General features: G+C 38.1%; 1 protein-coding gene across 12 annotated transcripts in view; it reads right to left on the reverse strand.

Annotated features, from left to right (window-relative positions):
• Positions 1-27,540, reverse strand: part of ZNF438 (zinc finger protein 438) — a 183,594-nt gene that overhangs the window by 93,839 nt on the left and 62,215 nt on the right. For 8 of the 12 annotated variants that reach the window (XM_047741122.1, XM_047741120.1, XM_047741129.1 and 5 more), the window contains one exon: positions 7,006-7,083. The exons of 1 other annotated variant lie outside the window; for it this stretch is intronic. The gene's annotated coding sequence lies outside the window, so the exon portion shown is untranslated. Of the gene's footprint in view, positions 1-7,005; positions 7,084-25,723; positions 25,745-26,000; positions 26,023-27,540 lie in introns of those variants that run through there. 3 more of the 12 variants (XM_047741124.1, XM_047741130.1, XM_047741127.1) reach the window with 3 other exon arrangements.

Raw genomic sequence — 27,540 nt, forward strand, 5'->3', positions numbered from 1 at the left:
CTGCTTAAGTTGCCAGGTTGTAAGAGAGAAGAGATCAAATTAATGAGGGTGAAGTTGTATAATCAGTTTATAAAACAAATCATGCCGAGGTCAAGGCTGACATCGCCAACTCCCACTCATCTAAGTACCCTTAAAAATGTGACCTTCTCTGTTTTCCCTGCCACTACTGCTCTAATTCAAGCTGTTTCTTATTTCTTTTCCATTCACATGCAGTTGGTGAATCATTTATCTTGGCAAACTCGAATTCCATCATGTCACCAGGCTCAGAAACCTCTGAGGGCTTCCCACTGCTTGACACACAAAGGCCCAACTCCTCAGCAAGGCATTCATGGCTCTACTAAACTTGGCCCATCCTTCTAATGGAGTGGTTCTCAACCACTAGGGGAACTTTGAAAGATAAACAGGTTTACATCTGTGTCCCAGAAATTCTATTTATTAGTTCTGGGGTAAGATCCAGGGACCTGTATTTTTAAAAATATCTAGATGACTTTTATTCACTGCCAGTGTTGAACCACTGGTGTAATTTTACCACCTATTATTTCACCCAACATGAAGGAACCTTCTGTTCCAGCCAGTAATGCTGATTTGTTTGTTTGTATCTCTAGTTCTCCATTCATGCTGTTAATCCAACCTGGAATGTCAGTTCCTCTCCTAGCTCTTTATTTAAATTTAAATCTTTACCATTCCTCTAAGATTAACTGAATTCCCACCACCATCTTTACAACCGGTGTGAATCATAATAATATTGCCATTCTGATAACCCCAAGAGTGTTTGTTTCCTTAATGAAGTACTTTATGGCAATTAATAACACACTGTTTGTACTGTGAGTGCTTTTTCTTTTTTTTTTTTTTTTCATACTTCACTCCCTGTATTCCTGGCTCCTGGAGGGAAAGTAAACTTTTCATGATATCTTTGGTTCTCATTCCCTAGCCCCTTACACCTATGAGAGCATTAAACATAAAGCAGACATTCACTCATGTGCTCAAAGCTTATGATGACTAAGCAAATTAAAGTCTCTAAAATTTATGATGTGTATTCTTATAGCCTGACAACATAAGTTATCAACCTTCAGGATTGTTTATGCACACACTGATGAGCTTTTCATGAGAAGCATCAGTATTCCCATGCAGAAATGAGAATCCCTTGTCCATAAAACCTGGTATGATGGGAAACACAGGGTTGGTTGATCCCTAATAAACATGTTCCTCCTATAGACAGAAGTATTTTCCAAATTTATATATTTAATTCTCATAAGTCCACAGGAAAGGAAGAAGGAGTAAAACAGTTCTAATCTGCCAATACCCGACTTAGACTGACCCACCCATGTGATAAAACAGTTGAAGACTCAGGATAGCTGATGACTATCCTTATCTACTACAAGAGGACCACAAGAGCAAGTGTTCCCTTGCCCTCAATTTAGAAGACATGAGAGTACCGGTAACCTACAGTAAATGTCTCTTATGCAAATACTGAAAACCAAAAACAACTGGCCCAAGAGCATCCAATATGCCGACCACTGCCAGAGGTCCAACTCAGGCTTTCCTATTGCTCCAGCTGGCCAGAAAGGTACTGTTCTGCTTCTAGGGCACAGGAGATGTGATTTCAGTCTCAGAGCTACAATTTCTCTACAAAACGGTGTCATGCATGATGACTTCCTGTAGTTCAAGTAGCACTGGTACTTACGAGTTAAATAGTCTTGGGAGGACTTGCTGAGAACCGAACCACTATTTATGACATTGTTTTTGTAGGAAAATGTCTTCTGCATTCCAAACAACAGAATTAGATATGAACTTTTGGAATCCAGTTTATTGCACAGATTAAGAACTGACTGCATGGGGCGCCTGGGTGGCTCAGTGGGTTAAAGCCTCTGCTTTCGGCTCAGGTCATGATCCCAGGGTCCTGGGATCGAGCCCCGCATCGGGCTCTCTGCTCGGCGGGGAGCCTGCTTCCTCCTCTCTCTCTCTCTCTGCCTGCCTCTCTGCCTACTTGTGATCTCTGTCTGTCAAATAAATAAATAAAATCTTTAAAAAAAAAAAAAAAGAACTGACTGCATCTTGTTAATTACACTATGGTTAGTATTTTCTTAGGATAAAATGGCAGCGTGGAGGCTTGCCAGAAGTGTGTACCACGAATGAAAAGTTGCATGAATATGGACCATATGTGACTATAAGGATGAAAGACAGAAAAGATGATGAAAAAAAAAAAAAATCCAGGCACATTACTAACTTATTAAGCAAGTATTTACTGAGCACTGTTGAGGCTATGTTGAATGCTGGGAGAGACCAAAATTACTCAGACAAGAAGTTTGATTCTATAGTCCTTACAACCTAAGATGTGAGATAAGTAAACACAAATAATACAGCTGCCTGGTAAAATGTGCTATGATAGTGATAAAAACAAAATACTGGATAAAGTCAGCAGACAGAGCTAGTGGTTTAGCTGGAGCAATCAGGGAAAGCTCCACAGATGAGCGTGCACCTGGGCTGAGCCTTCAGGGTTTGCATAAGATTTCAACAAGCACAGTGAGGGCGAAGAAGAGAACATCACAGAAAAAAACCAAGAAATACAGAACACATCAAGCCACAGAGGCATAAAAAATGATGAGAATTCAGAGAAGAGGAAAGAGTCCAGTTGGCTAAGATGAGGCGTATTTTTAGGAACTGGGTAGAGGGCTTTGAATACCAGGCAGTGAAACATGGAATTTATCCAGTGGTGAGTGGGGAGCCATTAAAGTATTTTAAAAGTATTAGAGTTCCAAATGCCTATCTATCTAGCAGTGGAATACAGGACAGAGGAAGAGTAAATGGAGACAGAAGACCATTAGAGGTAATTATATTAGTTGAAGGTAGTTAAGATGACCTTTCAAAGCTAAGTTTTTGATTAAAGATTCAAGTACTAGTTCATTATTAAGTATCTCCCTCCAATAATCACAAACATATACATCATTTAGAAAAGCCATACAAAGCCTCAAAAAACTGAAAAACATAATATTAGCTATAATGGAAAAACCACCTTTAAAAATATTAAGTTTGGATGGAAACAAATGATAATGAAAACACAACGGTTCAGAATCTGTGGGACACAACAAAGGCAGTCCTGAGAGGAAAATATATAGCGGTACAAGCCTTTCTCAAGAAACAAGAAAGGTCTCAGGTACACAACCTAACCCTACACCTAAAGGAGCTGGAGAAAGAACAAGAAAGAAAGCCTAAACCCAGCAGGAGAAGAGAAATCATAAAGATCAGAGCAGAAATCAATGAAATAGAAACCAAAAAAACAATAGAACAAATCAACAAAACTAGGAGCTGGTTCTTTGAAAGAATTAATAAGATTGATAAACCCCTGGCCAGACTTATCAAAAAGAAAAGAGAGAGGACCCAAATAAATAAAATCATGAATGAAAGAGGAGAGATAACAACGAACACCAAAGAAATACAGACAATTATAAGAACATACTATGAGCAACTCTACGCCAACAAATTTGACAATCTGGAAGAAATGGATGCATTCCTAGAGACATATAAACTACCACAACTGAACCAGGAAGAAATAGAAAGCCTGAACAGACCCATAACCAGTAAGGAGACTGAAACAGTCATCAAAAATCTTCAAACAAACAAAAGCCCAGGGCCAGACGGCTTCCCGGGGGAATTCTACCAAACATTTAAAGAAGAACTAATTCCTATTCTCCTGAAACTGTTCCAAAAAATAGCAATAGAAGGAAAACTTCCAAACTCATTTTATGAGGCCAGCATCACCTTGATCCCAAAACCAGACAAGGATCCCAACAAAAAAGAGAACTACAGACCAATATCCTTGATGAACACAGATGCAAAAATTCTCGCCAAAATACTAGCCAATAGGATTCAACAGTACGTTAAAAGGATTATTCACCACGACCAAGTGGGATTTATTCCAGGGCTGCAAGGCTGGTTCAACATCCGCAAATCAATCAATGTGATACAACACATTAATAAAAGAAAGAACAAGAACCATATGATCCTCTCCATAGATGCTGAAAAAGCATTTGACAAAGTACAGCATCCCTTCCTGATCAAAACTCTTCAAAGTGTAGGGATAGACGGCACATACCTCAATATTATCAAAGCCATCTATGAAAAACCCACCGCAAATATCATTCTCAATGGAGAAAAACTGAAAGCTTTTCCGCTAAGGTCAGGAACACGGCAGGGATGTCCGTTATCACCACTGCTATTCAACATAGTACTAGAAGTCCTAGCCTCAGCAATCAGACAACAAAAGGAAATTCAAGGCATCCAAATCGGCAAAGAAGAAGTCAAACTATCACTCTTTGCAGATGATATGATACTCTATGTGGAAAACCCAAAAGACTCCACTCCAAAACTGCTAGAACTTGTACAGGAATTCAGTAAAGTGTCAGGATATAAAATCAATGCACAGAAATCAGTTGCATTTCTCTACACCAACAACAAGACAGAAGAAAGAGAAATTAAGGAGTCCATCCCATTTACAATTGCACCCAAAACTATAAGATACCTAGGAATAAACCTAACCAAGAGACTAAGAATCTATACACAGAAAACTATAAAGGACTCATGAAAGAATTTGAGGAAGACACAAAGAAATGGAAAAATGTTCCATGCTCCTGGATTGGAAGAATAAATATTGTGAAAATGTCTATGCTACCTAAACCAATCTACACATTTAATGCAATTCCTATCGAAGTACCATCCATTTTTTTCAAAGAAATGGAACAAATAATCCGAAAATTTATATGGAACCAGAAAAGACCTCGAATAGCCAAAGGAATATTGAAAAAAAAAGCCAAAGTTGGTGGCATCACAATTCCAGACTTCAAGCTCTATTACAAAGCTGTCATCATCAAGACAGCATGGTACTGGCACAAAAACAGACACATAGATCAATGGAACAGAATAGAGAGCCCAGAAATGGACCCTCAACTCTATGGTCAACTCATCTTCGACAAAGCAGGAAAGAATGTCCAATGGAACAAAGACAGCCTCTTCAATAAATGGTGTTGGGAAAATTGGACAGCCACATGCAGAAAAATGAAATTGGACCATTTCCTTACACCACACACGAAAATAGACTCAAAATGGATGAAGGATCTCAATGTGAGAAAGGAATCCATCAAAATCCTCGAGGAGAACACAGGCAGCAACCTCTTCGACCTCAGCCGCAGCAACATCTTCCTAGGAACATCACCAAAGGCAAGGGAAGCAAGGGCAAAAATGAACTTTTGGGATTTTATCAAGATCAAAAGCTTTTGCACAGCAAAGGAAACAGTGAACAAAACCAAAAGACAACTGACAGAATGGGAGAAGATATTTGCAAATGACATATCAGATAAAGGGCTAGTGTCCAAAATCTATAAAGAACTTAGCAAACTCAACACCCAAAGAACAAATAATCCAATCAAGAAATGGGCAGAGAACATGAACAGACATTTCTGCAAAGAAGACATCCAGATGGCCAACAGACACATGAAAAAGTGCTCCATATCACTCGGCATCAGGGAAATACAAATCAAAACCACCATGAGATATCACCTCACACCAGTCAGAATGGCTAAAATTCACAAGTCAGGAAATGACAGATGCTGGCGAGGATGCGGAGAAAGGGGAACTCTCCTACACTGTTAGTGGGAATGCAAGCTGGTGCAACCACTCTGGAAAACAGCATGGAGGTTCCTCAAAATGTTGAAAATAGAACTACCCTATGACCCTGCAATTGCACTGCTGGGTATTTACCCTAAAGATACAAACGTAGTGATCCGAAGGGGCACGTGCACCCGAATGTTTATAGCAGCAATGTCTGCAATAGCCAAACTATGGAAAGAACCTAGATGTCCATCTACAGACAAATGGATAAAGAAGATGTGGTATATATACACAATGGAATACTATGCAGCCATCAAAAGAAATGAAATCTTGCCGTTTGCGACGACGTGGATGGAACTAGAGGGTATCATGCTTAGCGAAATAAGTCAATCGGAGAAAGACAACTATCATATGATCTCCCTGATATGAGGGAGAGGAGATGCAACATGGGGGGTTGAGGGGGTAGGAGAAGAGTAAATGAAACAAGATGGGATTGGGAGGGAGACAAACGATAAGTGACTCTTAATCTCACAAAACAAACTGAGGGTTGATGGGGGGAGGGGGTTGGGAGAGGGGGGTGGGGTTATGGAAATTGGGGAGGGTATGTGCTATGGTGAGTGCTGTGAAGTGTGTAAACCTGGCGATTCGCAGACCTGTACCCCTAGGGATAAAAATATATGTTTATAAAGCTGTAAAAAAAAAAAAAAAAAGAAAAAGAAAAAAGAAAGGATGAATACCCAAGTTTTGTAGCAACATGGACGGGACTGGAAGAGATTATGCTGAGTGAAATAAGTCAAGCAGAGAGAGTCAATTATCATATGGTTTCACTTATTTGTGGAGCATAACAAATAGCATGGAGGACAAGGGGAGATGGAGAGGAGAAGGGAGTTGAGGGAAATTGGAAGGGGAGGTGAACCATGAGAGACTATGGACTCTGAAAAACGATCTGAGAATTTTGAAGGGGTGGCGGGTCGGAGGTTGGGGGCACCAGGTGGTGGGTATTGTAGAGGGCACGGATTGCATGGAGCACTGGGTGTGGTGCAAAAATAATGAATACTGTTATGCTGAAAAAATAAAAAATTAAAAAAAATATATTAAGTTTGGCATATCATCAGGACCTGATGACTACACTTACTGCAAAATAAAGGAGGATTCTGAGGTGTTAATCACATTTTAAAAATAATACCAAGAGTTTAAACATTACATTTTTAATAAGCATATGAAACTTACTAAGAAATCATCTTTCTACTATTTTCCAAGACCAATGATGCAATATATAATGTGACTCCAAGATATTCTGAGAAATTTGAGAGTTGAAAAAGTGTCAAAGGTACTGGACTCAATTCTTTACATGTTAAATCAATCTTAAGCTTGCATTAAAATGGATACGAGCAGACTTACTTGAAGTGATCTGACTTAGCAAGTATCTTCAAAACTTTAAATTTTCAGTACTGGATGAAACACAGCATTCATCTTTATCTGAAAAAAAATGTAATGGAAGTAATGAAATTGAAAGAATTGACAGGTAGCTTATAGAAGCCAATTATATGATTACACCTTAAAGACCATTAAAGAATTATATAAAGTCCTATAAAACTGACATTACTTAGACTATGTATAATTTAAGAATGTAAGACAAAAATCTCAAGCTATGCCCAAAGACTTCTAAAATAGGAGATATAATATATTCCTTTCATATATTTTTATGTCAATCTCCTCAAAATTCTGAAAAATATATTATTAGATATTCAAGCCTGATTCACACTGAATTCTTTCATTTAGCCAATAATCAAACCCTCTTCAGTTCTAATATATCATGGAGAGCAGGGAAAGATGAAGTTGTGTTAAGAGACAGTTTCTGTCCTCAAGAAACCCACACACACTACAGAAGGAGACAAACATGAAAAACTCCATATCAAGGCAGATAATAATGAGCGTGCAAGTGGTACAAGGTATATGGGATTGTGGAGAAGGTTAATTACTACAGGGAATATGTGGCAAGGTTGTATTACGGACTGAATTGCAACTCGGAAGTTCATGTAGTAACTCCTTAATCTCCAGTACCTCAGAACTTGACTTATTTGAAGACAGGGCTCTTAGGAAGGTAATTAAGTTAAAATCAGGCTGTTAAAGTGGGTCCTGGGTGGGAGGTTGGGGGAACCAGGTGGTGGGTATTGGAGAGGGCACGGACTGCATTGAGCACTGGGTGTGGTGCAAAAAAACAAGGAATACTGTTATGCTGAAAAAAAAAATAAAATTATTTAAAAAAAAAAAAAAAGTGGAGGGGCACCTGGGTGGCTCAGTGGGTTAAAGCCTCTGCCTTCGGCTCAGGTCATGATCTCAGGGTCCTGGGATCAAGCCCCACATCGGGCTCTCTGCTCAGCGGGGAGCCTGCTTCCCCCCTCTCTCTGCCTGTCTCTCTGCCTACTTGTGATCTCTCTCTGTCAAATAAATAAAATAAAAAATCTTTAAAAAAAAAAAAAAGTGGGTCCTAAAACCATCTGACTGGTGTCTTATAAGAAGAGATTAGGACACACAGAGAGGCACCAGGGATGTGCACACATAGCAGAAAGACCATGTGAGGACACAGCAAGAAGATGCTCATCTCATCTACAATCCAAGAGAAAAGCCTTGGAAGAAATCAAACCTGTAGACACCTTGATCTTGGATGTCTAGTTTCTAAAACAGCAAATAAATTTCTGTTGAGTCATGCAGTCTGTAGTTTTTTGTTTTGCCTAACATACTCTGTAAAGGTAATAATCAGATAAAGATAAGGGTTGGAAACAACATTCTAAGAAACAAAAATTATTTTAGGCAAACCGGCCAACATGTACAGTGTGAAATAAATCACTATACTTCCATAATATGAGTATAGCTTGGGGACAAGGAAGAGAAAAGTGAGAATGGAGGTGGAGGGGAGGAGAGAGGGAGGAAAAGATAGGGACCGATAGGCCAACAGATAGATAAGGACTAGAATTTGGAGTTCAGGTCATATTGTAAAAGGGGCTGAATACTGCATTCAGTATATGAGCTTTTATTTTAGACATAAAAGGAACCATCAGTGGTTTTTCAGTAGAAAACATGTTTGAATTTGTATTTTTGGAATGATGGCTCTAGTTTTGGAATACGAGTTACTATGAAAAGATCCCCAAGGCAGTGAGACCTGTTTTGCTACTGCCATAGTCAAAATAAGAAACCAGGGCAATTGTAATGGAAATAAAAAGTTAAAAATTCACTGAAGATGTGCTTGAAAATGAAAACCAGAATAACCACTGCATCACTTATGCATGACTGAGAACTGGAACAACTAACACCATTCGGTTATAGTTACAAATGCACAGTGTCTTGGCCCTCAACAGGCCTTTCTTCTCAATCACAACCATATGTTGTATGTATCAATTGTTAGCTTAAAAAAAATCAACCAATCCAAAGACTTGCCCCACTTCTAATATCTGACCCTAGAACTTCAGAGCTCAACCTATAATCAGTAAAAACCTTAAACTCATTGCCTCAAAGGAGGCACCACTTCAGAATCATCTGTGTGGTCTCTCCTGCTAACAGCAAGTCAATAAAACAGTTTGCCTATCCCCTAAAAGGTGTACTTATTTGAGAAGGGGGTTTCCACAAAAGATGGATGTCCATCAGTGAAGTCAAGGAAGAAGAGAAAAAGGAGGGAGAGCCCTGTCCTACCTTTTAAGGGCAGAAGGAAAATTAAGCACTTAACAGTCACTGATGACCTTAGAAAGAAATTTCAGGAAGACAATAGAAGAAAGCAAAAACTTCCAGTAAGGGCTGAAGAGAAAGGAGAAGTGAAATTAACTAGCAAATTTTATTCTTTTAAGAAGGCTGGCATAGTTTGAAGTGAAGGTGAAATCTTTAACAAGGATGTTTGCTGGGGCACTTGTGTGGCTCAGTGGATTAAGCCTCTGCCTTCGGTTCAGGTCATGATCCTAGGGTCCTGGGATCAAGCCCCGCATCAGGCTCTCTGCTCAGCAGGGAGCCTGCTTCCCCTTCTCTCTCTGCCTATTTGTGATCTCTCTCTCTCTCTCTCTCTCTCTCTCTGTTAAATAAATAAATAAAATCTTTAAAAAAAAAAACAAGGATTTTTGCTATTGTTACTATTTTGTTTTGTTTTCCATTTTTAATGTTAGTAGAAGAAGGGCATGGAGAGGGAGAGTGGCAAATACAAGAGAAAAAGGGAATAAAACTCTGGTAGAGTTAGCCATGTTAAAGAGAATAGACAGTGTCTTCGCTATGATTAGAAATGAAGGAAAGGATGGGTGATAAATATAAAGAAAGATTGTTGTGTATAAGGGGGTAAAGTTGAGGTAGTTAAGATCCAATGGCAAGACCATCTATTAACATAGAGAGGTTGAAAGAGGGAGGGGAGGAAGGATAAAAACAGAGACAGTATATGAATGAAGGAATACTAGAATTTAAGAATTTAAGAGAGAAAAAAAAAATTGCCAGAGGAGTAAGGAAAAGAGAGGGCTTTCAGTATTTGAGATCTATGAAAGCTTCTGGTTGACAGAGTTGAGCAAGTTAAAAAATAATGAGTTCTGAGTATCAGAAATTCAAAAACATGAATTAAGAACAGATTATAAATCACATAGTATGGGGTGGAGAGGACAGTTCCAGGTCTGATGCCGACATAATTGAGGAAGTTGGAGCAATGTCCTCTAGATCAACCAATACCAAGACTTAGAAAGGGGAGGTGGCAGTGTTAAGAGAGAAGGAACTGATGCACAAAGGTGGCACACTGAATTGACAGTGGACAGCAAAGGAACATATCAACTGTCCTTTAAATCTAAAATTAGATCCATTGAGGGGCACCTGAGTCACTCAGTCAGTTAAGCATCTGCCTTCAGCTCAGGTAGTGATTCCAGGGTCCTGCAATCGAGCCTCATGTTGGGCTCCCTGCTCAGCAGGGAATCTGCTTCTCCCTCTCCCTCTGCCCCTCACCCCACTCATGCTCGCTTTCTCACTCTCTTTCATAAGTAAATAAAATCTTTAAAAATTTTAAAAAATAAATTTAGATCTATCAATAGGTGAATGGATAAAGACGATGTACTACACACACACACACACACACACACACACACACACACACACACACACTGGAATATTACTCAGGCATAAAAAATTAAATGTTGCCATTGGATGGATCTAGAGGTTATTGCTAAGTGAAATAAGCCAAAGAGAAAAAGACAAATACCACATGATTTCACTCACAGGTGGAATTTAAAAACAAAACAAACAGAAAAAAAGGAGACAAGTTGGGGTGCCTGGGTGGCTCAGTCATTTAAGTATCTGACTCTTGGTCTCTGCTCAGGTCTTGATCTCAGGGTCGTAAATTCAAACCCAGTGTTGGGCTGCATGCTGGGTGTGGATAAAAGGGAAATGGAGGAGAGGGAAAAGAAAAGAAAGGGAAAGGGAGGGAAAGGGGAAGGGAAGGGAAAGGGAACGGAACGGAACGGAATAGAAAGGAAAGGAAAACAGAAGGAAAAATGAGACAAGCAAATAAAAACAAAAAAACAAAAAGCCAGACTCTAAAATATAGAGAACAGATAGTTACCAGATGGGAGGTAGGTGGAGGAATGAGTGGTGAAATAAAGTGGATTAAGAGCAGACATATCTTGATGAATACTGATTAATATATGGAAGTGCTGGATCATATTGTATACCTGGGATTAATTTAACACTGTATATTAAGTATCTAGAATTAGAAAAATTCAATACATTTTCTTCAGATGGCCATGCAAAAAAACCCCAAAAAACAAACAAACAAAAAAATAAAACAAATGGGGAACTGTCCGCAAAAGCCAAGTTTAAGTTTCTAGGAAGGACGGGGAAGAAGAGTTCTAGGGAAAGATCAAAGTTATAAAACTTTGTTCAAAATAGAGCAGAGGGTCCAGATGACATGAGGAACTGGAAGTAGGCCAGTAGTGGAACTGTGGGTTCCATGAGAATAAGACAGGTCTGACTCCTTGGAAAAAAGAACATGATTAAGAGTAGGGCTTCGCCCAGGATGACAGGTGACAAAACACCACTCGTTCTCTTTCTGCTTTATCTGTTTGGTGAGATAGGGTAAAAGATGGGCCACATATGTCACCAATCTCTCACTCTCTCTTAGACCTTGCCAGCCCAAAACTACATATATTCTCTTCTCATTCGTATAGCAAACTCAACAGGGCAAGTCAAGTCAATCCAATTTGAATATGCAGGAAGACTCCACAAAGATCTAAGCACACTCTTTTATCCAGTTTCTCCAAAGATAAAGTTGATATTTTTTATTCTGAGCTATATCTACTTCTCAAAGGGTTCAGAAGTTGGAAGAAGGAATAGATGGTGTATTTAACTGGCCTACTCAAACTCCAACAAAAGGTATGTAAACTGAATAAATGGAAATCAAGCTGAAGGAAATTATATGGCAAGTGAGTTTAGTGTAGAACTTGTTTCAATTCATTCCACCTAATCTTTTCTTTTAATTAATAAATGTTTGCTAATGCATTTTATTTCCTGTTAGCTTTTTAAAAATTCCAATATAGTTAACATACAGTGTTATATTAGATTCAGGTATACAATATAGTTTTCTGCAGTGGCTGCACCAGTTTGCTTTCTCACCAACAGTGCACAAGGGTTCCTTTTTCTACATATTATTGCCAACATATGTTATTTTTTGTTTTTGATTTTAGTCATTATGGCCAGTGTGAGTTGATATCTCAAAGTAGTTCTGATGTACATTTGATAATGAGTTATGTTGAGCATGTTTTCAAGTTTCTTTTGGCCATCTGGATATCTTCTTTGGAGAAATGTCTGTTCTTGTCTTCTGCCCATTCTTTAACTATATTACTTGTTTTTTCGGTGTTGAGTTGTATTAAGTCCTTTATATATTTTGGATACTAACTCTCCATCAGTTATGACATTTGTGAATACCTCTTCCCATTCAGTGGGTTGCCTTTTAGTTTGATTGTTTCCTTCACTGTGCAGAAGATTTTTATTTTGACATAGTCCCAATAGTTAATTTTTGTTTTTATTTCCCCTGCTTTAGGAGACATATCTGAAAAATGTTCCACGGTCAATGGAGACATCACTGCCTATGCTCTCTTCTAGGACTTTATAGTTTCAGATCTCACTTTTAGTTCTTTCACCTATTTTGAATTTTTTGTGTGTGTGGTGTAAGAAAATGGTCCATTTTCATTCTTTTGTGACCAGTTTTCTGAATACTATTTGTTGAAGAAATTATTTTTTTCCCACTGGATATTCTTTCCTGCTTTGTTAAAGACTGACCATATAGTTGTGGGTTTATTTCTGGGTTTTCTATTCTGTTCCATTTATCTATATGTTTATTTTTGTGCCATTGCCATACTGTTTTGATAACAACACTTTTGTAATCTAACTTGAATTCTGGAATTGTGATAACTTCAGCTTTGCTTTTCTTTTTCAAGGCTGCTTTCATTCTTCTGGGCCTTTGTGGTTCTATATAGATTTTAGGATTGTTTCTGTTAGCTTTTTGTTCAAATACCTTTGTACTTTGTTAAAGCAATTATCCTAGGCATTACAAATACTTCCTTGAGTTACTACCTTTTTACCACTTCGTATACAAGACAAAAATATCGGTTTTACTCCATTTACACTTTTCTGCCCTTTGTTCTATTGTTTTATTTTATTTCTACATATGTTTTAAGCCTGAAAGATACTGTTATTGCTTTAAATAGGCAAAAATCTTTTCTATTTACTCACATATTTATGCTTTTCATTTTTTCCAAAGTTCTATGGTCCCAACTGGGATCATTTTTCTTCAGACTGAATACCTTCCTTTAGCATTACTGTATTCTGGTGCTACCTGTAATAAAGTCTCCCATCTTTTGTCTAAAAATATCTTTATTTTGCCTTCATTTAAAAAATATTTTTACTGGACATGAAGTTTTTTTGGCAATATTTTTCTTTTCTGTACTTAAATTTTAAAGATGTCATTCCATTGTGTTCTAATTTAAAAAATTTCTGTAGAATGGTCTGCCATAAATCTTATCATTACTCTTTTGACGTTACTGTGGTTTCTTCCCTTGGGTTATTTTAAGATTTTCAATCTGGTTTCTTCAAGTTTCATTATGTTGTACCTACGTGTGGTTTTCTTTATATTAATCTTGCCTGAGGTCCAAAAGATTTCTGTATTGCTTGACTCTGTAGATCGCTATCTTTCATCAGCTTGGAAAATCTTTGGTTATTATCTTTTCAAGTATTGTTTTTGCTTCTTTTCGTCTCCTATGACTCCAATTATATGTATATTAAATGAAATGACTGTCCATATATCTCTTATCCTATACTGTTCTTTACATTCTTTTTTCCCCTGTGATTCAACTTGTACATTTTCCCAATAAACTCTCTTTGAGATTACTAATTGTAGTTTATTTTTTGTTGTGTCTACTTTACCATTAAAATCAAATCTTAATTTCAGATATTGTATTTTTTAGCTCTAGAGTATTTTTTTATATATCTCAACTTTCTGTTACTGTTCTTTGTCTTTTCCTCCATATTTAACCACTTCCTTTATTTCCTTTAATATATTTATAACTGATAAAATTCTTGTCTGATTAACTCCTACTTAGAGTGTCATTGATGGATCTAAGTATACTTTTACTTCTTCCTTGGACTGATTTTTCCTTTTTACATCTTATATAACTTTTTAGTGTATTCTTAATACTGTGAATGTGACAAACATAAAACTGTAGTGGATATTATTTTTTCCCATATAGGACCCATCTTTTCCATTATTAGACAGGTAGAGTGAGGAAATGATCTCTTCAATCTAATCAGTTTACTTCTGGTATAAAATGTCTCAAATGTTGGAAGTCTGACCATTCTAAGACTACCATGGTTTTAGAAACGTCATGTAAAGCCAGAATTCCACCTTTGCCCAGGCACCATATGCATGTGTAAAGATATCTTAGACCCTCTAAAGCAATTCACCCATCAGCTAAATACTATCTAGTGATCTCATCCAATGCAACATGGAACAGAAAAATCACCCAGCTAAGATCGACCTTAACTGCCAATCCACAGAATCATAAGCTATATAAAACAATTATTGTTTTAAATCACTAAGTATTGGGGCAATTTATTATGTAGTAACAGATCATCACAACAATGACTTTTGTAATTTATTTAAGTTGTTACAGGGGCCACAATGTCCTGTCACCACCTTCTAGAACCCAACTGGAAGCAAAGGCCTAAACTTAGATATTATTCAGAAGTAATGTATAAAGATAATTACAAGGTGAAATTATTCTTTGAAGATAAAAAAAAGCCAACATTCTCTGGAATATTATAAAAAAAACAATTTTCCAAACATAAACTTCAACTAAGTTATTGCAATTAACATTTTCTTCTTACTAAATAAACTATTGTACATATATAATCAAGCCAAAAGATTCATGCTTAGGTTATCCTTTAGTTCATTTAACAAATGGTTATTTAGATACTTTCTCATGATTAGAGCAAGACCAGAATTACAAATATAAAATCAAATACGGGTAGTGGTCTAAAGCAGTGATTTTAAAATATAAAGAAATACTGGTATATTAAAATAAATTATGAAATACAGAACAGGTAATAGCTGTTACTAACTTGATAATATATACATATATACACACACCCACATAGACACATATACATGCATGTATGTATATGTAATTGTGTAAGTATGTATGTGTGCACTCAAATCTTTACTTAAATGGAGGAGTGCCCTATGCCAGTATGTTTACCACAGCCTTATTACAGCTAAAAACTAGAAATAATTTAAATATACATTAACAGGAAAATAAGGGAATAGAGAAAAGAGAGAAGTCTTTAATTTTTTATTCTATATAGTCTATACTTCACATATGAATTGAATTGTTAGAAATGCTTTACAACACCTATGTATCACTTTTGAAAATTTATAATGGACGCCACACTATTCCAAGTTTAGTGTCTATGGCCATGTTATACTGTCTTCAGAGCCTGAATGATCCCTTGGTCTAAACACTGGAGAACAGCCAAAATGATTTCTCAGGGAGAATCATAACCCATCAGCACATATTTCTCCAGGCTACCCCTATTCATATACGGTAGACAGTCTATTCTGATACTTTTCCTCCTCAGGCTCCCCAGCAACCCCAGAGGATGCCAACCGTACTCTCAATCTAGCTATTAAAGCAAATGGCTCCATATCTAATCCGTAACTGAGAATTACTACACTCTAGGTACGTGCCAGGGAGTAAAATGCTAAACTTAACCATTACTCAGTTTTTACAAAAAAGCTTCTGCGGAACTGCTGCATATCTATTTGGTACACCCATTCATTTTTCTAAAACCGCATGTCTGGACTAAAACATACCACCAAAGAGCAGCATTCTTGGCTTTGTCCTTTTACCACTCTCCTTCTTATTCACCCGGCATTACCATTCACCCAGTATTCAGTGAAGTGCCTTTGATGTTAAGCCATTGGACTGTACTGAAGGGAGGTTTAAGAAACAGTTCTAGAAAAGACTCTTCAGTTATTTACTACAGGGATGCTCTTGAGGGCAGAGTTGAATATGCTGCACTATGAATAAAAGGATACATTTTTCTTTGAGTTATAATTATTAGGTTTCTCCTAAAAAGCTGATAAATGTTGATCTTGTGAACACTAGTAAAAACATCTCATCTTAGAATGGTCTCTTTAGAAAATTTAGAGTAAAATTTGTGACCCCCCCCTCAAGGAAATATAGGGGCTTTTATGAGATGCATTGTATGTCCTGCCCTTGGTCCATTTGTCCCATTTTTATCAACTCTATTATTTTTACAATACTAGGTACAATTAATGTACTATAAAAGTCACCTGTTATAAGTATATAGTTCAATGTTTTAGTCAATGTACAGAGGTGTGTAATCATCGCCAAAATCAAATCTCAAAATATTCCCTTAACTCCTCAATACCCCCCTAAGTCCATATGCAATAACCCCTGCTGCCATCCCCGAAAACTCCTCTGATTGGCTCTATCTAGATATTTCATACAAGTGGAATCATATAATTTTTAGTCTTTTGAATTTGGCATCTTTCACTTAGCATAATATTTTTGAGGTTCATCCATATTATAGCATATATCAGTATTTTCATTTATCAATTACTGAAGAGTATTCTAATATACGGACACCATGTTTTGTTTATCCATGTATTAGTTGGACATTTGAATTGTTTCTCATTTTTGTCCATGATGAAAAAAGGTACTATGAACAATTGCAAACAAGTCTTTGGGTGGATACATGTTTTCATTTCTCTTGGGTAGATTCTGAGAAGTAGAATTGCTGGGTTTTATGGTGTGGTAGTTAATTTTATGTGTCAACTTGATGGGGCACAATGCCCAGATATTTGGTCAAACATTATACTGAAGAGTGTTTTTGCATGAAATTTACATTTAAATTGGTGGACTTTGAGTAAAGCAGATTGGCCTCCATTTTGTGGGTGGGTCTCATCCAATTAGCGGGAGGCCTGAATAGAACAAAAGGCTAACCTCTCGAATGGAGAGGAAATTCCCCAGAAGACTGCCTACACACTTCATCTGCAACATCAGCTCTTCCTAGTTTTCCAGCAGACTAGCTTTGAACTCAAACTGCAATTATTTGTTGAGTCCCCAGCCTGTCAAGCTCCACATATTTTGGACCCACCAAACCTCCACAGTTACATGAGCTAACTCCTTAAAATAAATCTCTCCCTATACATAGACAAATCCTATTGAGTGTTTCTCTGGAAACCTGACTAATGCATATATTAGGTTGGTTTCATTTTTATTTTAATTTAATTTTATTTATTCATTTAAAAGATTTTATTTATTTATTTGACAGAGAGAGACACGGAGAGAGAGAGGGAACACAAGCAAGGAGAGTAAGAGAGGGAGAAGCAGGCTTCCCGCTGAGCAGGGAGCCTGATGAAGGGCTTGATCCCAGGACCTTGGGACCATGCCCTGAGCCTAAGGCAGATCTTTAATGACTGAGCCACCCAGGCTCCCCATATTGGTTTAACTTTTAAAGAAATGATCAAACTGTCTTCCAAGGTGGACATACCATTCTATATTCCCACCAACAATGTATGGGCCTTCCTGTTTCCCCACATCCTAGACAGGAGATATTATGTCTTTTTTGACAAGAGGCCTCACTAGTGGGCATGGAGTAGTATCTTACTGTGTTTTTAATGTGGGTTTTCCTAATAACTAATGACGATGAGCACATTTTCAGGTGCTTATTAGTCATTTAAGTCTTTTTCTATGAAATGCCTATTCAATTTTTTGCTTATTTTTTTAACTGGGTTGTCTGTCTTCTCATCATTCATCTGTTGGAGTTCTTTATATGTTCTGGATACCGTTCTTGGTATGATCAGATATGATCTGCAAGTATTTTCTCTGTGGCTTGTCTTTTCAGTTTTTTAACAGTGTCTTTTGAGGCAAGTTTTCAATTTTAATGAAGTCAAATTTATCCCTTTTTTTCTCTATGTCTCGTGCTTTTGGTGTTATATCTACTAACTCTTTGCCCAATCCAAGGCCATGAAGTTTCTTCTATGCTTTCTTTCAGATTTTTATAGTTTTAGCTCTTACATTTAGGTTCATAATTAATTTTGAGCTAATTTTTTGTACCGTTGTTTTTGTGAGGAAGTACATTTTTTCGCATATAGATGCCAGTTTTTTCAGAACTATGTGTTTAAAAGATGACCCTTTGTTTATTGAATAGTCTTTAGCAGCTTTAAAAAAAATAAAAAAGAAAAAAAAAATCAATGGACCAAAAATGTAAGGGTTTATTCTTGGACTCTCAATTCCACTCTATTGATCTGCAAGTTTATCATTACGCCAATGATATATTGTCTTGGTTACCGTCACCTGATATTGAATTTTGAATCTGGGAAGTAACAAAGTCCTCCAACTTTGTTATTTTATTCATTTATTTAAAACATTATTTTATTTTATGTGTACTAATGAATACTATCTTAAATTCTTTCTGAGGGAAGACAGATAAAACACAAAAACAAAATAGAGGAGCAGGCTGAGACTACTTCAGGTAGCGGGAGATCAGCTAAATAGCTTATCTAAAGATTGCAAACACCTACAAATCCAACAGGAGATTGAAGAGAAGAAGAAGAGCAATTCTAGAAACAGAAAATCAACCACTATCTGAAAGGTAGGACTGGCGGAGAAGTGAATCCAAAGCGACTGGAAGATAGACCGCGGGGGGAGGGGCCGGCTCCCGGCGAGCGGCGGAGCAACAGAGCACAAAATCAGGACTTTTAAAAGTCTGTTCCGCTGAGGGACATCGATCCAGAGGCTTAACCGGGGTGAAGCCCACGCGGGGTCAGCGTGGCCTCAGTCCCGCAGGCTCACAGAAGGATCGGGGGTGTCTGAGTGTCGCAGAGCTCACCGGTATTAGGACGGGGAAGCCGGCTACAGAGACAGAGCCGAGGAGTGACTCTCAGCTCGGGGTTACCTTGAACGGGTCGCAGGCTCGGTCAGCTCGGAGCACAGCCAGAGGCCAGGGTGGCGGGAGTCATTGGGCGCTGTTCTCTGGGGGCGCACTGAGGAGTGGGGCCCCGGGCTCTCGGCTCCTCCGGCCCGGAGACCGGGAGGCCGCCATCTTCATTCCCGCCCTCCGGAACTCTACAGAAAGCGCTCAGGGAACAAAAGCTCCCGAAAGCAAACCCAGCAAACCCGAGCGGATTACTCAGCCCGGCCCGGGTAAGGGCGGTGCAACTCCGCCTGGGGCAAAGACGCTTGAGAATCACTACAACAGGCCCCTCCCCCAGAAGATCAACGAGAAACCCAGCCAGGACCAAGTTCACCTACCCAGGAGTGCAGTTTCAATACCAAGGAGAGCGGCGGAATTCCAGAGGAGAAGAAAGCAAAGCACGGAACTCATGGCTTTCTCCCCATGATTCTTTAGCCTTGCAGTTAATTTAATTTTTTTCTTTTTCAATTTTTTTTTCTCTTCTTCTGCTAAATTTTTTTAACTTTTACCGTTTTCTTTTTTAACGTTTTTTAAATAGTTTATCTAATATATATATATATTTTTTTTCCTTTTTATATTTTTTCTTTATCGGCTTTCTTTTTTAATAGTTTCTTTTTTTTTTCTTTCTGACCCCTTTTTATCCCCTTTCTCCCCCCTCACGATTTGGGATCTCTATGATTTGGCTAAAGCATATTTTCCTGGGGTTGTTGCCACCCTTTTAGTATTTTACTTGCTCCTTCATATACTCTTATCTGGACAAAATGACAAGGCGGAAAAATTCACAACAAAAAAAAGAACAAGAAGCAGTACCAAAGGCTAGGGACCTAATCAATACAGACATTGGTAACATGTCTGATATAGAGTTCAGAATGACGATTCTCAAGGTTCTAGCCGGGCTTGAAAAAGGCATGGAAGATATTAAAGCAACCTCTCGGGAGATATAAAAGCCCTTTCTGGAGAAATAAAAGAACTAAAATCTAACCAAGTTGAAATCAAAAAAGCTATTAATGAGGTGCAATCAAAAATGGAGGCTCTCGGGGCGCCTGGGTGGCTCAGCGGCTTAAAGCCTCTGCCTTCAGCTCAGGTCATGATCCCAGTGTCCTGGGATCGAGTTCCGCATCGGGCTCTCTGCTCAGCGGGGAGCCCGCTTCCTCCTCTCTCTCTGCCTTCCTCTCTGCCTACTTGTGATCTCTGTCTGTCAAATAAATAAAATCTTAAAAATAAATAAATAAATAAATAAAGTCAAAGATTTAAAAAAAAAAATGGAGGCTCTCACTGCTAGGACAAATGAGGCAGAAGAATTAGCGATATAGAAGACCAAATGACAGAGAATAAAGAAGCTGAGCAAAAGAGGGACAAACAGCTACTGGACCACGAGGGGAGAATTCGAGAGATAAGTGACACCATAAGATGAAACAACATTAGAATAATTGGGATTCCAGAAGAAGAGGAATCAGAGAGAGGAGCAGAAGGTATATTGGAGAGAATTATTGGAGAGAATTTCCCCAATATGGCAAAGGGAACAAGCATCAAAATCCAGGAGGTTCAGAGAACCCCCCTCAAAATCAGTAAGAATAGGTCCACACCCCGTCACCTAATAGTAAAATTTACAAGTCTTAGTGACAAAGAAAAGATCCTGAAAGCAGCCCGGGAAAAGAAGTCTGTAACATACAATGGTAAAAATATTAGATTGGCAGCAGACTTATTCACAGAGACCTGGCAGGCCAGAAAGAGCTGGCATGATATATTCAGAGTACTAAATGAGAAAAACATGCAGCCAAGAATACTATATCCAGCTAGGCTATCATTGAAAATAGAAGGAGAGATTAAAAGCTTCCAGGACAAACAAAAACTGAAAGAATTTGCAAATACCAAACCAGCCCTACAGGAAATATTGAAAGGGGTCCTCTAAGCAAAGAGAGACCCTAAAAGTAGTAGATCAGAAAGAAACAGAGACAATATACAATAACAGTCACCTTACAGGTAATACAATGGCACTAAATTCATATCTCTCAATACTTACCCTGAATGTTAATGGGCTAAATGCCCCAATCAAAAGACACAGGGTATCAGAATGGATAAAAAAACAAAACCCATCTATATGTTGCCTACAAGAAACTCATCTTAAACCCGAAGACACCTCCAGGTTTAAAGTGAGGGGGTGGAAAAGAATTTACCATGCTAATGGACATCAGAAGAAAGCAGGAGTGGCAATCCTTATATCAGATCAATTAGATTTTAAGCCAAAGACTATAATAAGAGATGAGGAAGGACACTATATCATACTCAAAGGAACTGTCCAACAAGAAGATCTAACACTTTTAAATATCTATGCCCCTAACGTGGGAGCAGCCAACTATATAAACCAATTAATAACAAAATCAAAGAAACACATCGACAAGAATACAATAATAGTAGGGGATTTTAACACTCCCCTCACTGAAATGGACAGATCATCCAAGCAAAAGATCAACAAGGAAATCAAGGCCTTAAATGACACACTGGACCAGATGGACATCACAGATCTATTCAGAACATTTCATCCCAAAGCAACAGAATACACATTCTTCTATAGTGCACATGGAACATTCTCCAGAATAGATCACATTCTTGGTCCTAAATCAAGTCTCAACCGGTATCAAAAGATTGGGATCATTCCCTGCATATTTTCAGACCACAATGCTCTGAAGCTAGAACTCAATCACAAGAGGAAATTTGGAAAGAACCCAAATACATGGAGACTAAACAGCATCCTTCTAAAGAATGAATGGGTCAACCAGGAAATTAAAGAAGAATTGAAAAAATTCATGGAAACAAATGATAATGAAAACACAACGGTTCAGAATCTGTGGGACACAACAAAGGCAGTCCTGAGAGGAAAATATATAGCGGTACAAGCCTTTCTCAAGAAACAAGAAAGGTCTCAGGTACACAACCTAACCCTACACCTAAAGGAGCTGGAGAAAGAACAAGAAAGAAACCCTAAACCCAGCAGGAGAAGAGAAATCATAAAGATCAGAGCAGAAATCAATGAAATAGAAACCAAAAAAAAAAAAAAATAGAACAATTCAACGAAATGAGGAGCTGGTTCTTTGAAAGAATTAATAAGATTGATAAACCCCTGGCCAGACTTATCAAAAAGAAAAGAGAAAGGACCCAAATAAATAAAATCATGAATGAAAGAGGAGAGATCACAACGAACACCAAAGAAATACAGACAATTATAAGAACATACTATGAGCAACTCTATGCCAACAAATTTGACAATCTGGAAGAAATGGATGCATTCCTAGAGACATATAAACTACCACAACTGAACCAGGAAGAAATGGAAAGCCTGAACAGACCCATAACCAGTAAGGAGATTGAAACAGTCATCAAAAATCTCCAAACAAACAAAAGCCCGGGGCCAGACGGCTTCCCGGGGGAATTCTACCAAACATTTAAAGAAGAACTAATTCCTATTCTCCTGAAACTGTTCCAAAAAATAGAAACAGAAGGAAAACTTCCAAACTCATTTTATGAGGCCAGCATCACCTTGATCCCAAAACCAGACAAGGATCCCAACAAAAAAGAGAACTACAGACCAATATCCTTGATGAACACAGATGCAAAAATTCTCGCCAAAATACTAGCCAATAGGATTCAACAGTACATTAAAAGGATTATTCACCACGATCAAGTGGGATTTATTCCAGGGCTGCAAGGTTGGTTCAACATCCACAAATCAATCAATGTGATACAACACATTAATAAAAGAAAGAACAAGAACCATATGATACTCTCCATAGATGCTGAAAAAGCATTTGACAAAGTACAGCATCCCTTCCTGATCAAAACTCTTCAAAGTGTAGGGATAGACGGCACATACCTCAATATTATCAAAGCCATCTATGAAAAACCCACCGCAAATATCATTCTCAATGGAGAAAAACTGAAAGCTTTTCCGCTAAGGTCAGGAACACGGCAGGGATGTCCGTTATCACCACTGCTATTCAACATAGTACTAGAAGTCCTAGCCTCAGCAATCAGACAACAAAAGGAAATTCAAGGCATCCAAATCGGCAAAGAAGAAGTCAAACTATCACTCTTTGCAGATGATATGATACTATATGTGGAAAACCCAAAAGACTCCACTCCAAAACTGCTAGAACTTGTACAGGAATTCAGTCAAGTGTCAGGATATAAAATCAATGCACAGAAATCAGTTGCATTTCTCTACACCAACAACAAGACAGAAGAAAGAGAAATTAAGGAGTCCATCCCATTTACAATTGCACCCAAAACTACAAGATACCTAGGAATAAACCTAACCAAAGAGACTAAGAATCTATACTCAGAAAACTATAAAGTACTCATGAAAGAATTTGAGGAAGACACAAAGAAATGGAAAAATGTTCCATGCTCCTGGATTGGAAGAATAAATATTGTGAAAATGTCTATGCTACCTAAACCAATCTACACATTTAATGCAATTCCTATCGAAGTACCATCCATTTTTTTCAAAGAAATGGAACAAATAATCCGAAAATTTATATGGAACCAGAAAAGACCTCGAATAGCCAAAGGAATATTGAAAAAAAAAGCCAAAGTTGGTGGCATCACAATTCCAGACTTCAAGCTCTATTACAAAGCTGTCATCATCAAGACAGCATGGTACTGGCACAAAAACAGACACATAGATCAATGGAACAGAATAGAGAGCCCAGAAATGGACCCTCAACTCTATGGTCAACTCATCTTCGACAAAGCAGGAAAGAATGTCCAATGGAACAAAGACAGCCTCTTCAATAAATGGTGTTGGGAAAATTGGACAGCCACATGCAGAAAAATGAAATTGGACCATTTCCTTACACCACACACGAAAATAGACTCAAAATGGATGAAGGATCTCAATGTGAGAAAGGAATCCATCAAAATCCTCGAGGAGAACACAGGCAGCAACCTCTTCGACCTCAGCCGCAGCAACATCTTCCTAGGAACATCACCAAAGGCAAGGGAAGCAAGGGCAAAAATGAACTTTTGGGATTTTATCAAGATCAAAAGCTTTTGCACAGCAAAGGAAACAGTGAACAAAACCAAAAGACAACTGACAGAATGGGAGAAGATATTTGCAAATGACATATCAGATAAAGGGCTAGTGTCCAAAATCTATAAAGAACTTAGCAATCTCAACACCCAAAGAATAATCCAATCAAGAAATGGGCAGAGGATATGAACAGACATTTCTGCAAAGAAGACATCCAGATGGCCAACAGACACATGAAAAAGTGCTCCATATCACTCGGCATCAGGGAAATACAAATCAAAACCACCATGAGATATCACCTCACACCAGTCAGAATGGCTAAAATTAACAAGTCAGGAAATGACAGATGCTGGTGAGGATGCGGAGAAAGGGGAACCCTCCTACACTGTTGGTGGGAATGCAAGCTGGTGCAACCACTCTGGAAAACAGCATGAGGTTCCTCAAAATGTTGAAAATAGAACTACCCTATGACCCAGCAATTGCACTACTAGGTATTTACTCTAAAGATACAAACGTAGTGATCCGAAGGGGCACGTGCACCCGAATGTTTATAGCAGCAATGTCTACAATAGCCAAACTATGGAAAGAACCTAGATGTCCATCTACAGACGAATGGATAAAGAAGATGTGGTATATATACACAATGGAATACTATGCAGCCATCAAAAGAAATGAAATCTTGCCATTTGCGACAACATGGATGGAACTAGAGGGTATCATGCTTAGCGAAATAAGTCAATCGGAGAAAGACAACTATCATATGATCTCCCTGATATGAGGGAGAGGAGATGCAACATGGGGGGTTGAGGGGGTAGGAGAAGAATAAATGAAACAAGATGGGATTGGGAGACAAACCATAAGTGACTCTTAATCTCACAAAACAAACTGAGGGTTGATGGGGGGAGGGGGGTTGGGAGAGGGGGGTGGGGTTATGGATATTGGGGAGGGTATGTGCTATGGTGAGTGCTGTGAAGTGTGTAAACCTGGCGATTCGCAGACCTGTACCCCTGGGGATAAAAATATATGTTTATAAAAAATAAAATTAAAAAAAAATAGAGTATATTTTAAGGATGTTTTCAAAAAAGTATACTCCTCTTAAGATCTGAAAGTGAGGGGCACCTGGGTGGCTCAGTGGGTTAAGCCTCTGCCTTCAGCTTGGGTCATGATCTCAGGGTCCTGGGATCAAGTCCCACATCAGGTTCCCAGCTCGGCAGGGAGCCTGCTTTCCCCCTCTCTGTCTGCCTCTCTGCCTACTTGTGATCTCTCTCTCTGTGTCAAATAAATAAATAAATAAATGAAATCTTAAAAAAAAAAAAATCTGAAAGTGACAAGCACTAATGCATTTTCCTAGGAATGATTATGGTATTAAGTCTCCTGCAACAAACACCCACATCCACACTTATCAAATGCTTACTAAGTTATTAGTCATGATGCAGAGTTAGGCACTAAAGATACAGAGACAAGACACAGTCCCTAACTTGGCACAAAAACAGAGAATGATGGTATAGTGAATTATAGCAACAACTGAAAGAAACAGGTGTAGGAAGGGAAAGGTGTATTAATTTCATCTGACAGATTTACCTTACTTCATATAATCTTGTTTCTGGGGAAAAAAAAATGGCTTACGATTTTTGGTATTTTTTTAAACAAAGTGAGTTTGAAAGCACTAGAGGTTACTACTTACAAAAGCTTAGAGTAAGCAATTCTTTTTATAGAGTTTCTCTCAACTAGTAAGGTCTTTTACTTCACTCCTTATTTTTAAGGAACTTAAAATTTTTACCAAAGAAATTTACACTAAGGAAAAAAAATTCAAACAAAACAGAAATATGTGTAGTAGAAAGTGTAAGCCCCATTTTACCTTCAATCCATCCTTCTCCTCTCCCCAGAAATAACTTCTGTTATGCTTGGTCAACTCCTGTTTGTTCAGAGCTATATAAAATGCAGAGAGTAAGAACTCTTGAAATCCTCACACCAATCTCAAATCTTGTTTTATAAAGGAGCCTCTTTCCCACTCACACAATACCAGAATAGCTAGCAAGACTTAAGCATTATTATTCTTTTTCCTTCTATATCCCATCCTATACTCTAGAAAAGGTAGATATTAAGAGAAAAATGGACATAAGCAACAGACCTAAATTGTGTGTGTATGTGTTGTATCTGTGTGTCTGTCTGTGTGTATAACCTTCATAGTAATGATTCCTACAACTTGTTCTACAGGAGATTTTAACAGGTATTCTTTAAAAAGAAAGGAAGGAAGAAGGGCAGAGAGGAAGGCAAGCAGGCAAGCAGTGGGCATTTCCAAAGTTAAATATATTTGGGAAATACTGGCTTAAATGAAATATCAATATTCACTGAGATGCTCCCACCTTTCATAAAATTAGCTGACCACCAAACTCTTTAATCACAGATCACTTTGTGATACCCTGAAAGACTGAGGCAAAAATACAATGTGGGAAACAACCATTGGTTATAGTTTCCATTCATCATCACACTGGCAACAACAGGTGAACAAATAAGGATATGGAGAGATGTGCATGCAGTCACAAAAATATGTTAAGGCCAAAAGACTGAACAGTAAAGTCAGGCAACTGTCTTAAAATTTTCCTGATTTCATTTCTTTGTTGTATTGTTTTTCCTTTGCTTGTTTATGAAATAAAAGAATAAAACGAGAGATAAAAGCTTAACTCTAAAATTAAATGGATTAAAGTGTTTGCTTTTTTTTTTTTTAAGATTTTATTTATTTATTTGACAGACAGAGATCACAAGTAGGCAGAGAGGCAGGCAGAGAGAGAGAGGAGGAAGCAGGCTCCCGACGGAGCAGAGAGCACGATGTGGAGTTCGATCCCAGGACCCTGGGATCATGACCTGAGCTGAAGGCAGAGGCTTTAACCCACTGAGCCACCCAGGCGCCCCTAAAGTGTCTGCTTTTAATAGTGAGTAGTAACAAGTAAATGCAATCAAAGGGTTTCAATGTAAATTCTAGCCATATTTTAATTTGCTTCACAAAACTGATTTGTTTGGGATAGTATTACAGTATTTGGTTTATTGTAGAAGAAACTTTAAGAGGTTAATAAAAAGTTGCTGTGAGGTTGTATTTTTATAAAGTTACTATAGCTACCTATATCTGTACAACAAAAAAACAGTAAATTTGGATCTATCTCCTTATACATCAGACTTCAGATTTTTTTTTTTTTTTTTTTTTAATTTGACAGAGAGATCACAAGCAGGCCGAGAGGCAGGCAGAGAGAGAGGAGGAAGCAGGCTCCCCGAGAGAGCAGAGAGCCCGATGCGGGGCTCGATCCCAGGACTCCGAGATCATGACCTGAGCTGAAGGCAGCGGCTTAACCCACTGAGCCACCCAGGCGCCCCTACATCAGACTTCAAATCAAGGTATAAAT

The sequence above is a fragment of the Lutra lutra genome, chromosome 8 (assembly GCF_902655055.1).
Source record: "Lutra lutra chromosome 8, mLutLut1.2, whole genome shotgun sequence".
Lineage (NCBI taxonomy): Eukaryota > Metazoa > Chordata > Mammalia > Carnivora > Mustelidae > Lutra > Lutra lutra.